The sequence below is a fragment of the Triturus cristatus genome, chromosome 7 (genome assembly GCF_964204655.1).
Source record: "Triturus cristatus chromosome 7, aTriCri1.1, whole genome shotgun sequence".
Taxonomy (NCBI): Eukaryota; Metazoa; Chordata; class Amphibia; order Caudata; family Salamandridae; genus Triturus; species Triturus cristatus.
The window spans coordinates 473,176,757-473,190,841 of NC_140590.1; the positions used below are offsets into that span (position 1 = coordinate 473,176,757).

General features: G+C 45.1%; 1 protein-coding gene across 8 annotated transcripts in view; it reads right to left on the bottom strand.

Moving 5' to 3' along the window:
- LOC146809942 (heparan sulfate glucosamine 3-O-sulfotransferase 3A1-like) overlaps window positions 1-14,085 on the bottom strand; it is a 317,780-nt gene that overhangs the window by 176,692 nt on the left and 127,003 nt on the right. For 6 of the 8 annotated variants that reach the window (XR_014966519.1, XR_014966516.1, XR_014966518.1 and 3 more), the window contains exons 1-5: window positions 9,594-9,701; window positions 9,423-9,495; window positions 9,276-9,337; window positions 9,157-9,188; window positions 9,014-9,060 (exon numbers count right to left, since the gene is read on the bottom strand). The exons of 1 other annotated variant lie outside the window; for it this stretch is intronic. The gene's annotated coding sequence lies outside the window, so the exon portion shown is untranslated. Of the gene's footprint in view, window positions 1-8,534; window positions 8,928-9,013; window positions 9,061-9,156; window positions 9,189-9,275; window positions 9,338-9,422; window positions 9,496-9,593; window positions 9,702-14,085 lie in introns of those variants that run through there. One more of the 8 variants, XR_014966515.1, reaches the window with a different exon arrangement.

A 14,085-nucleotide genomic window follows, 5' to 3' on the forward strand; every position in this document is an offset into this window, starting at 1 on the left:
AGACCGACCTGTGAGTTATACTTTAATCTGGTGAATGCTATCGAGAAATTTAACTCTTGGATCCAAGGTTCCTTAGACATTGTACTTCCTAAGAAACCCTCCCATATAACCAATAGGCGAAAAATGCGCCATGGTTAACTCACACAATCTGAGGGAACTTAAACAACACTGCAGACGGCTTGAAAGGAGATGGAGACTGGACTATTCGGAACTCAGCAAACTAGAATACAGGGAATCTATCAGACACTACAAATATGAAATTAAAACTAACCAAGCTGCCTTTTACAAACAGAAAAATAAGTTAGCAGCAAACTCTCCTAAAGAAATCTTTAAAATTGCTAAAACCCTTATTAATCTGCCTCAGAAACCTCCTATGTCGGATGATGCTTTTACTCACTGTAACAATCTGGCAGAGTTCTTTCAAAAGAAAATTCAAGACATCTATCTGGCTTTTCCGTCTTCTCAGCCCACCAATTCCCTGACTGCCCCTGCTGAGCTGATTGTAGGAACTCAAACCCTACTATCACAATTTCCTCTCCTTGATCGTGCCTCGCTGGACTTAATTATGGCAAACATAAAATCGGGTTCTCCCATAGACCCTACTCCCTCCCAAGCCCTTACCTTAGTCGCAGATACCATTCGCCCTGCAATTCTTGACCTGGTGAATGCTTCTGTCTCCTCAGGTGTAGTGCCATTGGCCTGGAAATGCGCGATGGTTAAAGCCCTTTTGAAAAAACCTAATCTGGATCAAGCCAATCTGGCCAACTATCGTCCCTTCTCCCTCCTGCCTTGGATGAGTAAGATTCTAGAGAGACATGTAAACAATACTCTTGTAGCCTTTCTGGAATCTAATAATTTACTGTACCCCTCCCAGACCGGGTTCCGTCCCCAGCTTGGCACTGTGACTGCTCTCCTTGCAGTGACAGAGGAAGCAAGAAGGATTCTAGACCAAGGGGGCACTGCGGTTATTATCCTTCTTGATCTCAGTACCGCATTCTACACTGTTAACCATACAACTCTGCTCCTCAGACTCAAGAATTCGGGAGTGTCCGGCATGGCAATAGAGTGGTTGCAGCCTTTCCTCAGTGATCGTTCCTTTAAGGTTTTTGAGGGAGATGCCATCTCCAACCAGTTTCCTCTCAGCTGCGGGGTTCCCCAGGGCTCTGCCCTGAGCCCCACGCTGTTTAATGTATATATGAGACCCTTGGCAGAGATTGTCCATCCATTTGGCATAAAAATCATCACCTATGCAGATGACACTCAGCTCGTGGTGGCATTCAACCACCCCGAGGGGTCATCTAGCACCCTAGGCTGTTGCCTAGAGGAGGTCCCAAAATGGATGGAACTCTCATGCCTTAAACTTAATGGAGACAAGACAGAGCTTATGCTCCTGGGCAACTCCCCGTCCTTCAATCCGGCATCTCATTGGACAGATTGCCTAGGTATGGCCCCAGCCCCTAAACACCAGATCAAGATCCTTGGTATCTGGATTGACCATTCCCTCACGTTCAGTCATCAGGCAGCTTTCTGCAACCTGCTTTGGGCTACTAGGGATGCATCGTAAGGTTCTTCCCCTTCTCCCTTTCCACGCTAGAAAGATCATGGTCCAAGCTTTGATCCTCTCTCACCTGGATTATGGGAATTCCTTATATTTGGGAGCTCCGCAGTATACCATCAACAAGCTCCAAATCATTCAGAACTGTGCCGCCCATAGACTTCTTCAGATTTCTCGTTGTTAGTCCGTTAAACAAGCACTAAAGAGCTTGCACTGGCTGACGATCAGTGAAAGGATCCAGTTCAAGGCTATGTGTTTGATCCATAAAGCCTTCTGGAAGAACGGCCCACCCATTCTCCAATCTCTGATCACTCCCTATCAACCAAAGAGAGATCTTCGGTCATCTGTCTCTTTTCTTGCTCTTCAACCCAGGATAAAGAGGGGCAGATGTGGCGGGCGCTCCTTCTCATATAATGGTGCTATCAGTTGGAATGCTCTTCCACTTCAATTGCGGAAAGAGCCCAATCTTCTATAATTCCGCAAGCTTTTAAAAACGTGGCTTTTTTAGTTCCGTATTCTTCTCCTACTGTTCTGTCCCCTGTACTTGTCCGCAGTGCTGAAAGGCCTCCGGGTAGCCATCGCGCTTTATAAATGTCATTCCATTCCATTCCAAGACTCCACTAATGGACCCACTGAATTCCACTTCTGGCTGTCTTATAGTACCCGGCCACTGATGGAGTGCCACTTCTCCTTGAATAAGTTAGGGCTTCTGGCACTCTTGCTGTTCCACTGCTAATGTCCAGAGGGGTGGTTTTGCTTACAAAACCCCATATATACGAATGCTCAACGCTGGATATTATCAGGGGCTATAATGGCATTAAATGTTTTATTAAACACACTATTAACAACAAAGTTGCTCTTTAACTTTAACATAAGACTCAGTTGATGCAAAAAAACACAAATGTTCTTTCAAGAAATTAACAGGTCCTAAATAGCTGTTCCAACGCATGAGTGTTACAGAGGAAACAAGTCAACAATCTATCCAAGAGCAGTGGAAAGTCAATACTTCTTTAGACCCTATTTTTCTTTGAAACAACCAAGAATCTCTCAAAGAGGACATCAAGGTAAGCGTGTCTGAGATGTTGTTGCAGACAGTAGTGTGCCCTGATGCATAGAAGTCATTATAGTTGAAGCAAGAGTCCATTCACAGGAGGGATATAGTGTGGTAAGCCAGGGAAGTTAGACAAGATTTGGGTACAAATGTTCTCACCTCCCGTTGCCTCAAACTAAACAAGCTGTACTACTATGAATCAGTTGTAGTTAAAGGACACACACTGAGAAGGTATAGCCCATTGGCATGGTGGCATCCTAAATATACCATGGCACAGCGGAGCATTGCTTTGGGCCACAAGGAAACAAGAACAACCCACAGGAACGTCAGGTAGCCAAATACGATTTTTGAAACAGTTTACCAGTCAAACTAAGAACCTCTTGTTGCTGAGTCAGTAATCCCATGTCCCTGAGCCTTTGGACCCAAGAGTTCATATATTCTAATTCTCAGCCTAGTGTTAGAGAAAGCGTTCATCCCAGGCCGATTCCACTGCTACAAGTTGCACATGCCCCAAAGCAGTTCCTTATGTCAGCTGAGAAGATGTCTTCACAAGTACCTTTCTTGGTATCAGCCAGTAACCCGTAGAGAACCCGTGGCTAAAATTTCATAAAAAATAGTTTGGCTCTGTGCTTGCAGCTTCCTTCCCCTAGTGTACTACCACAGAAATGCTTCTAATGACTACGCCTGGGCTAAATTTAAATTACACCGATGTAGGGTGTGTATTTCCGGGTAATTTTTGTTGCGCTTCTTTTGTAAAACGTGCAAAATTACACCATTATGTCACTTTGTGTAATTATGCACAGTAAAAGTTATCAGAAAAAGCACAGAAACAATAGAAGTTGAATGGCTGTTGTTCTCAATACTTTTGATTTTTTGCGCTCTTTTATTCAGTGCGAGATGCATCCTCATGTCAAAAATGGACCCTAGAATGTATTTCACGCTAACATATAGCACAAAATGACAGATTTGTATTTTGTATAATTTTGCTTCATTTTGCCAAGATCTTGCACTTTTACCTGAAGTTATGCAAATTTTGCACACCTTTACTAATGACCATATCAAATGCTTCCTTTTGAGGTTCCCACCACGAGACTCAAACCAAAGATTATGGTATCATAAAACTCTTTTACCATCATTTTACATTTATATTATGTGCCCTCAAATCATGAGGTACAAGCTAATGAGAGTAGTCTTTTACAAGCCGTTGGCATCGCCTATATGCAAATACGTGATCTTCTGCCCTCCTATTCCTTATCCTCTCTTTAAACTGTGCTCATGGAACAGGAAAGACATCCTTTCTTCTGACTGTCGCAATGTCCACCTTTTCTCATTACACTTCTGTAGTATCCTGCATTTGTTAATGTAATGTCTTTTCACCTCCTGCTCAGCCAGTGCTAGTGCTGTGTGCTCAATAGAATGTTGGAGTCATGATGTGCCTTGGAATGTTGGGACACAGAGAGGTGAAGTGACAGTTGAGCATGGGTTGAGCAGCAGGCAGGCTGCTCCTGGTGGGGCTCCCCTTCACATCTTAACTACCTGTTGTACTGGAACTATTCAACTTGTTACCTGCTTGAATAAATCATCTTTAATTACATCCTTCCAGCGTGGACCTCCTCACTACATTTATTTGGTGACGAGTTGGTGACAAACCTATGTGATATAAGCGGATCTCAGGGACCTGGCGAACATGCAGGACCTCCTCACTACAACTTCCTTCAGAACTCCTGAAATACGTTCGTGACAATTGTATTCAATCACTCATGTACCATATCTGCCTAATATAGAAACTAGAGAGGGGTCAGCGGAGTGTCAGGTAAGTAGATATTGTACGGTACTGTCTAAAATATATTTATGGCGCTGGGTAAGAGCATATTGTCTGGTACTAGCCAGAACATATTTTATAGATTTAGTAAGGACAGATTGAGTGTCACTGGATAAGATGTTTTTGTATAGTGCTGGTTAAGGAACAATTGTATGATGCTGGAATAGAAAATATTGTAAGACACTGGCTAAGAATACTCTCTATGCTGTTAGAACATTGGCTAACCATTGGCTACGAGCTCTTTTTATGGTGCTGGCTCAGGGTCTGTTCCATGGTGCTGAGTAGGAAAATGTTAAATGGCACTGCCTTTATACACATTGTATAGATTTAGTAGGAATATTTTGTATGGCATTGGTTAAGGGACTTTTTGGATAGCATTGACTAAGGACATACACTGTAGGTGGTTTAAAACAATAATGTCAGTTGGTGGTTAATGGCTAGTGGCACAGTCCGCTCTTCCTCCTTCTTACAAGGTCCTGAAGAAAGCCTGGGACCCCTGTTGGGGCCAGTTGGGGGCTGAAACATGTCGACCCAATTGATAGCACCATAACAGGGCTATCATTGTCCTTCTGCCTTTTAAGCATCCCTCCTCCACCAAGGAATAAAAGTTTAAAATCGAACCGGTAGGCGGTAGAGATTTGTTTTGGATTCCCCTTCCCTTTTATTTTTTCTCCTCAGTTTCCAGCTAGTGCTTGAACTACAGCCTAATATGAGCTTGTTTGCCATTTAGAGGATTCTTTGGCGAACGTGGGATGGCCGATAATGAAGCCTGACACCTGGATGGTGTGTGAGGCCATCCTGTACATTTTCTCGCACAACTGTGTGAGTCCATAATATTGAATGAACAAACTAGCTAGAGTTGTGTCGTCTGTGAAGGAAAACCTACACTATAAGGTGTGAAAATCCCCTGTATGAGGCTGTCTAGTAAACATAGGGGCTCGTTTGTTTGTTTGGTGGAAGCTGTATTGGTAGGAAGAGCACGAACGACAGTCCCTGGCCTTTAGGTAAACCCTCTCCCCCTCTCTCTGACCCAGTAGTGGTTGGATCCAACGTGCTATGTAGCATTGACTAAGAACATACAGTGTAGGTGGTTTAAGACATTAATGTCTGGTGGTGGTTAATGGCTTATAGCACAGACCGCTCTTCCTCCTCCTTACAAGGTCATGTTAAGATGCTCAAAGGTCCGGTTTTGCTCTGTTGTTGCTCTTTGGCAAAGACAATTGCAGATGCAGCTTGACACACTCATGGCCTCTTCTTGAGGCACCAACTCTTCCACCTGTGGTGATCTTGCCACTCGTCGCCGGGCAAACAGAACCGGCAAGGAGCATATGTGCACAGCAATTCTGTGAGAGAAAGCTGCACCCGGTGCAGCTTGCAGCTCTCCCTTGACCTTGAGGCAAGTCAAGTTGAGTCAAGTTGAGGAGGTGCATAGTAAAATGGCATAGTAGATTGTGGGGATCAGAGGTTCTAGAGAACAAAGCTCTAAGTCTGTTCTGGTGTGATAGTAGTGACTCAGATTCGCCATTATATATTTCCGCTTAATGAAATATTAACCTGAAACACACATAACTATAATTTACATGTGTGCATGTTATTTTACACGTAGATTTAGTGAAACAAGTGATTTATATGCTTTGTTTAATTATAGATAGGGTAGATGTACCTTAACATTTACATAAGTGGGCATAAGTGCTCAATTCCATCATGGAATGTAAGTGTTGCATTTCTGCTTGCTGTGCATAATTGTCTTTTTTGATTCAGACTCCAGAATCATTGGGCTCTCATTTAAAATTGCGTTCTGTTAGCTTAATGTGTGCAGGTATATTTGCTACAACTGATAAATGGGATGATGTTTGTCAGCAGCTGCTTGAAATGGGAGGCAGAGGAGATGAACACTCCTTTGTGTGATATCGTGAAGGCCAAGATACTAGAAAAAGTTGGCATTGAATTATTTGTGAGGAGTCCAACACCAAGTACAGTGGGAACACTGGTGTTTGATTGGTTCTTAAAGGTGGGAAGCTGTAGAATGTATCACTTGTATAAAATTCATGTTTTAACTGTGTGAAGCAGATTTAGTTATTTAGTATGTGTGTTAGAAGGTGGTTCTGACACTATGGGCTGCCCGGATTTTTCACTTTTTGAGCACCTAATTGTTGAGCTTTTACTGTGGGGGAGCCTCATAAGGTGGGACTCACCCACAGTTTACTCAGGATGTAAGAGACAGCATGGGGATTTTTTATGGTGTCCCCCTGGTTTGACCAGGCCACTGCGCAGCAGCTGGAGTAAGGGACACCGGGCTGGTTACATGCAGACATGTGTACATGCGTGTGCACATGTGTAAGGGGAGATTCCTAGCATGTGCAGTCCAGGAGCAGCTACAAAGTGAATGGTGTGGCAGGACTTATGCAGTATTGGGTGGTGACATGGAATAGGCTTTATACACTGGAAAGAAACATGCCAGGGAAAGTCAGTGTGTCTTATTGTTTTTTTACTTCATTATTCCCCTATGGGAATATGGAGTCCATGGACTAGATTAACTTCCATTAGGCCTACAGATTCCAGACACGCGCTTAAGTCCACTGTAGCGGATGTGAAAAGAAGTATTCTGCAGAGTCCAAAGTCATATTTGTACTGCTTTTGGGTCATCCAGAACTGTCATATTTCTCTGAGCCAGCCATGACCAGACCCAGACTGAGGGCTGACCTCAGCTGGATGGATTGATAACCCTTCTTCCACAAGCGAGGGCATACTCTCCATGAAGAGATGATGGGTGGGGCTACAGGCTCATCCATCACTAGGTGCCAGGCACCAGGCTGCACCAAGGAGGGAAGGCAGTGAGGGGGGAAGGAGTTGGGTTTCAGAGGCCATGTGGCCAGAGACACTGGCCGACGCCATTTTGAACAAACCCAAAGGCTGGACAAGAAGGAGGGAGCAGGGGCAGGGTAGTGATGTGTTGCTGTTTGATAGGACCAACAGAGACTTCCTGCCATCCCCCTACTCAACCTTTAAAAAGTGCTTGCACAGGAAGAGAAGCTCTCTCTGGGGTGTGGTCTGCTGAGGCTGAAGGTGCAATGGGCAGTTGGAAGGAGAGCCCCCTGACTGCCCCCAGGACCCTATCAGCACCAGAAGAAGAGCCCAGGACCGGTGCGCAGAAGCAGTGGCCTCTGCGCAGGGAGAAGAGAGGCCAAGGAGGAGAGCCAGGTGAAAGGCTGGCGCAGGGAGCCAGTGAAGACAGCTCCCTGCTGAATCCACCCTCTTGGAGACCAGGAGGGCGAAGGAGAGTGCTCCCAGTGGCTGAGGGGCTCCACCAGGAGCAAGAAGACGCGAAAATGGAGAAGATCGAACCTCTGGAGGCTGAGATATGCCCCCCAGAAGGTACACGATCTTTGACCTTCAAGAAGACTGACGAAGTGCGTGGGGCTCCACCGCTGGTCTCGGAGATGCCCCCGGGGTGGGTCAGGTCCCGGGGGCTGCCCCCAGAAGAAGGGAAACCGGGGAGCGCCATTGCGCTCCCCGTAGAAGTGCCCAAGAGTTGTCCAGGAGCCCACCCTGGCCCCCACCGAAGATGGAGGCGGGGAGCGCCGTCGCCCCCCCGTGAAGATGTAAGCCGGAGAGCACCGTCGCGCTCCCCGTGAAAGGTGCCCCCACGGGGTGTAAGGAGCCCACCTTGGCCCCCGCTGAAAAATGAAGACGGGAAGCGCCGTCGCGCTCCCAGTGAAGGTTGGCAGGGGGGCGGGACCCGGGATCCCATCCCAGGGCCCCGAAGCCGGGGAGCGCCGTCGCGCCTCTGTGAAGATGAGGAGGGGCCCGGGACCCCATCCCCAGGCCCCAAAGTGAAGCCGGGAGTGGGGGGAGTGCCGTCACACTCCCCGAAGAACGGACCATCCCGCGGGAAGCTCCGTGTCTGTCCACCGGAGCGGGCAGACCAGAACTGCTGTGCCGGCTCCCGCTGCAGCCAATAACAAAACTGGGTTTTGGCTAATGGCAGTAAAGCTGAGCCAAACATAGTAAATAACAACAGAATGCTAATACTGCAAATATCCTCATTACTCTCTATCAATTATGAGAAGGCATTTTGAACCAAACAAAATGAACCTTAGACAATATACTTTGTCAAATGAATAAATCAATTCTTTAATTTAGTTTTCATTTAGTTAACCTTCCAATTTTTAGATCAATCAGAGACTTCGAAAAAAACACTTAGTAGACAATACTGTGCTGAATTAGCGGACCACCACGTTCATTCATTCACTTCACTTCAACTCATATATTCTCATTCACACATTCATTCATTCAGAAACATACGAAAGATTGATTCATCAAGTATATTCAAAAAGAATCCTAAAACCTTTTTATAAAAACCACAGAAGAAAAGGCTAAGCAATATCAATCTGATATCTAACACTTTAGATTAGATTTAAGTTCTTGTGGCCAAAAATAGCAAGGTCTACGCGTTTCGAGTCCCCATGAATACTAGGGCTCTCATCAGGACCTGTAGGCTAGAAACAAAAAGAATAAATTCAGTATAGCTAGACGCCCAAAACATCTTTTTACAAATGTGCACATAGTACACTGGGTTAGTTACCTTTGATATATCGAGAGTAGATCAGCCGATCTACATAACAGAAAGTTCTGAAATATAACGAAATCAGAAGAATGCTGTCAGGTGATTTGTGAGAAAAAATAATAAAGTCAAACATTCGTCCATTTAATTCACATGTTACTTACATGATGTATGAGTTGTGTCTTTTATGGAAAACCTGGGTGAGGATTAAAAGAGGTTTTTAGCTGCTAATCTGGTCAAATACTGAAGCTAAATGCAACATATTGAGTTAACATGGACTTACTTCCAGAGGAAAAATTGTGGTCCGTGCTGAAGGGCAGTTGGACGAACAAATCTTTTTTTATACTGAAAGAAGGAGGTACGAGCAATGTATCAGTATCGTAACAGTAGCGGTGATAAGGTGCGTTTAAAAAACGAGTATATCGTTTACCTTGGAAAGCAAAGGCGCGAAGGAGAATCAGGTGGATTTGCTGGTCTTTAGTCTTAGTTTCTTTAACGGTGCACTACAAGGAGAGTACGATGGTTTAGTTTTGAGAACTTAAAGTGTTTCGGGTCTTAAATTTTATTTTCAAGTTGAAGGAAAGATAAGTAAGGACCATACCTTGAGGCATCCAGTTTTTAGTTCGCTCTCTCCGTCTATCGAGTCCGGGAGTTCCGTTCACGTGACATCAAAGCTTGTTATGTATGCGGAAGTGAATGCCACGGGATCATGGAAGAAAGACTGCTCTTTCGATGCATCTTTTTTCTTTTTTATACATCAGAGTTAATTCCGATTATAAGCAAGAATGGTTTTAAAAAACACTGTTACATTTTTAAAGACAGAAAATGAATGGGTGAATCGAGGGAGATAAGCGCAATGCTTGTGACAGAACTTAATCATGAGTAATAAATCCGCACTAATGCAGATCTGTTCAGCAGATTGATAGGCATCATCCGAGGTTCGTTGCAGATTCATGGCAATAAATCATATGTTATGGTAGTGTTTTTGAAAAGCAGACCTTCTAGTATTTGGTATTGAAACCTGCAAAGCTTTATAGAAACTTATAGAAACAAAGATCATTGATGATGGAAACAATCGGTCATGATGAGTTAAGTTAGTTTGAAGAGTTCTGAAAGTTCGTTCAGGCCATTAGTGGCTGTGTTGAATTTCAAAATCAGCATCGCTTCGCGTCTTGACAATTTTAGTTCGAGATCACCTCCTCTCTCATCTTGTTCGACTTTTGAGATGACTGTCCATATTAGATCTTTAATTGAATGATTATTGGTTTTCCAGTGGTTAACCAGTGGCGCTGTTTGGACGTTTTTGTTAATCCTTGATTTATGTTGGGACACTCTTAGTCGGATCTCTTGGCTTGTTTTCCCTATATACAGCAAATTGCAAGGGCATCGTATCCCATAGATGACGAATTTGCTTTTGCAATTCGTGAAAGATTCATGTTTCCAATAAATGGAATTATGTTTGAAGAGAAAACCTTCTTCAGTGGATGCACAACACACACAAGTACCGCATTTATGATGACAACGTAGTGGTGGAAGTCCAACATAGTCTCGTATAGTGTTCTGTTTTGTATCAGGCATAGCTGCCCGAACAATTTGATTTGCAATATTACGATCTTTTTTGAAGGCAAAAAGGGGGTTGTGTCTAAGTGATTGATCGATGTTCTTGATCAAATGCCAATTTTGATTGATAACTTTTTTAAGCATATTTGAATTGGGACAAAAAGTAGAGACGCAGACGATTCTGTCAAGTGATGGTTCAGCATTTTTTTCAAGGAGCGCTTCTCTTGGGGTAAACCAAGCTCTTTTCAATGACCTTTTGAGCAGCACGAGGGTGCTGGCCACACGGGGAGCCGGTGGGGCAGCCGGGGGTGGGCTCCTCAGGCTGCCCTCCACCAAAAAAGGCAGGGAAGCAGCGTTGGGGCATCGCGGGGCCCGGGTGGGTCCTGGCCCCTGAAAATCCACCGATCGGCCGGGGGTGGGCTCCCCGAGCCGTTAAGCTTACCTCTGGGTCCGGGTGGGACCGAGCCCCCAACGAGACCCAGGAAGGTGGCAAAGCGCCAGCACGGCTCTCCCCGGCACAGCGGGAGAGCCGCTCATATATTATTCAAGAAAGGAGCCTGAAGCGCCCCAGAATGCCTTGCAAGGCATTAGGAAATCAGCTGTTTTGGGTGCTGGTGGCCCCCAGAGGAGGGGGGTCACCCTCATTTGTTGAAGGAGGGGCGGGGGGAGCTGCAGGATCAACGCAGCCTCCCCCAGCCCAAAGAAGAAAAGTCCCACCCTAGGTGTCCTGGTGACTAGAAAGAATAACCCCTCAAGGGATCAACTAGCATTTGAACATTTCTTGGGCTGGAACTTTTGTTCTTCAGCTGGAGGTGTGTGGAAAAGTGCGCCAAGGCATGAAGGGCTGAGTTGGGGATGTCTAAAGAAGGGGATTCTCTGGAGGTGAAGAGGTGCAATTGCACTGAAATGCATTTACTAATGGATATTTCTTTTAGAGGGACTGAAGTTCACATGTTCAATGTGAAGTACTGGTGTAAGGTGATGTCATAAGTAAAGTGGGGTTATGTGTCCAGACTTTCCTGTTAGTGTGTCTGGCTGTATGTGTAATCCTGTGATTTCATCTGTAATGCCTTTAGGGCTGCAATACATTCTAAAGATCCACAAATGTGCTGAGTACTGTCATTCTAAAGTGTGCGTAAACATGTATTCTTACTGCTGCACTTAGGTGAAGACCCCAGACTGCTAGCCCTTAAGATATAGAGGTGCACACTTTATGGTCAGTAGGAGATGCTCAGTCAGGGTCATGTGTCACCAAGGCAGGTTTACCCCTTTTTAATGCTTGTTGAGGTAATGGGGTGGGTCGCCACTGGGATGGTGCCAGTGCGCAGGGCCCTCGCTCCAGGTTATGTTAAACTAACTGCATTGGGCGCACGATGATGTGCATATATGGGAGTGGTGGTACTAGACCCCAACCCCCTGCGGGAGGGGTGGTGAGGTTATGCAATGTCACAAAGTAATTCCAACAGCTAATGTATATTTGTAAATTGGTGCATAGTATTGCGTAGTGTGGGTTGTTTAATAAATGTACTCTTACTTTTATAAAGCAAAGTACAAACTGGACAATCAATTATTGAGTGTTATTTCTGCACACCTGCAAATGGCGATTACTAGCCCACACCACCGCCCTTGAGTAAACCTCAGACTGCTATGCAATGCTACCCTCTGAGAGTCAGGCGCTACAATTGGGTGTTTGGTTCCCAGTGAAGGACAAATGTAGTCATGTTATTTGTGCAGGCCTCACAGATGCTGCCTCGTTTTCCAACAATGTGCCTCTGTCCATCTTTGAAAGTGGGTGTCCCTTTCCCTCTCTTGAGACCTAATGCTCTTTATTTTTCTGCTCATAGAGTTACTCTCGACAGCAAGCACATTCCTCCTCATTCTAATCAGAACCTGCATTTGGTTCTTCTTTCGATGCTATATTTGCTGAAACTTACTGCTTCTGAAATGTTCCTACTGCCACATAACCTTAGTTCAGCATTAGAGAGTTTCCTTGTATGGCAATGGAATTTTACCTTATTTTGCATATGCGGTCTTTAATAACGTGTACTTGCATTTGCTTAATTGAATTGCCTGGTTTACATTCATACATGCTGTATTCAGGTGACTATTGATTTATGCTTAAGTGATTTGATTTGAGATTGTAACTTTACTAATTTTCTAATAAGCCTCATGGTTTGCAAGCTTACTCCTCTCTGTCTTAGCTGTGGGGAAAAACCTACTTCACTTTTATTGAAATGCTATTGGATTTCTGACTTCAGCCTAATTTTGAGAAAAAGGTCCATCCTAGTGGACAATGCAGAGTTTTCACCAAGTTTCTGCAGTGCAAATACCATCCTTATCTATCCCGCTATGAATAGAGAGCACTCCTGGTCGCAGGTGTATTTTTCTGACGTTACTGCTTCTTGTTACTAGAGACCTATAGAGCAGAAGCCCTGTGCCAAAGGAGTTAAAATGAATTTGAGACACAGAACTGTAGAGATTCTGCATGCTTGTAGTCTCAAACTGTGAGCACAAATCTAACTAAAGGTAATCTATTACTTTTTTTGTCCGAATTTTTCAATCAATCAATCAATCATTTGTAAAGCGCACTACATACCCACGAGGGTCTCAAGGCGCTGGGGGGGTGGGGCGCTACTGATCGAACAGCCAGGTCTTGAGTATCCTCCTGAAGGTCAGCAGGTCTTGGGTCTGTCGTAGGCTCAGTGGGATGGTGTTCCATGTCTTGGCGGCGAGGTGGGAGAAGGATCTCCCGCCGGTGGTTGTTCTTCGGATGTGCGGGACGGTGGCGAGTGAGAGGTCGGCGGAGTGTAGCTGGCGGTTGGGGATGTAGAAGGAGAGCCGTCTGTTGAGATAGGCTGGGCTGGTCTTGTGGAGTGTTTTGTGTGTATGGATGAGGAGCTTGAAGGATATCCTCTTCTTGACGGGGAGCCAGTTCAGGTTTCTCAAGTGGGGGGGTGATGTGGCCGTGTCGTGGTACGTCGAGGATCAGTCGTGCCGAGGCGTTTTGGATGCGTTGTAGTCGTTTGATGAGCTTGGTTGGGGCTCCCGCGTAGAGGGCGTTTCCGTAGTCGAGTCTGCTGCTGATGAGGGCCTGGGTGACTGTCTTTCTTGTATCTGTCGGGATCCATCTGTAGATCTTGCTGAGCATGCGGAGGGTGTTGAAGCAGGAGGAGGAGACGGCGTTGACTTGCTTGGTCATTGAGAGCGTTGAAACGAGGATGATTCCCAGGTTGCGTGCGTGGTCGGTGGGTGTCGGGGATGCCCCCAGTGCCATTTTTAATGTATTGCCTATCTTGAGTTTATTCTGAGCCTAATCAGAGCCCATATTTGACTTCTAATTGAGTCCTGCCAGCTACTATCTGAGTAAAAGTCTGATCAAAATTGGCAAGGTTGTAACTTCTGGGCAAAATGTTATCATGGCATTTTATCATTTGGATAGAAGTTTAATAGAAGGCTTGGTACACTTGGATGTCATTAGCGATACAGCCCTAACCATTGTATTGCACCTTTGGAAATCCATAGAATCTAGCAAG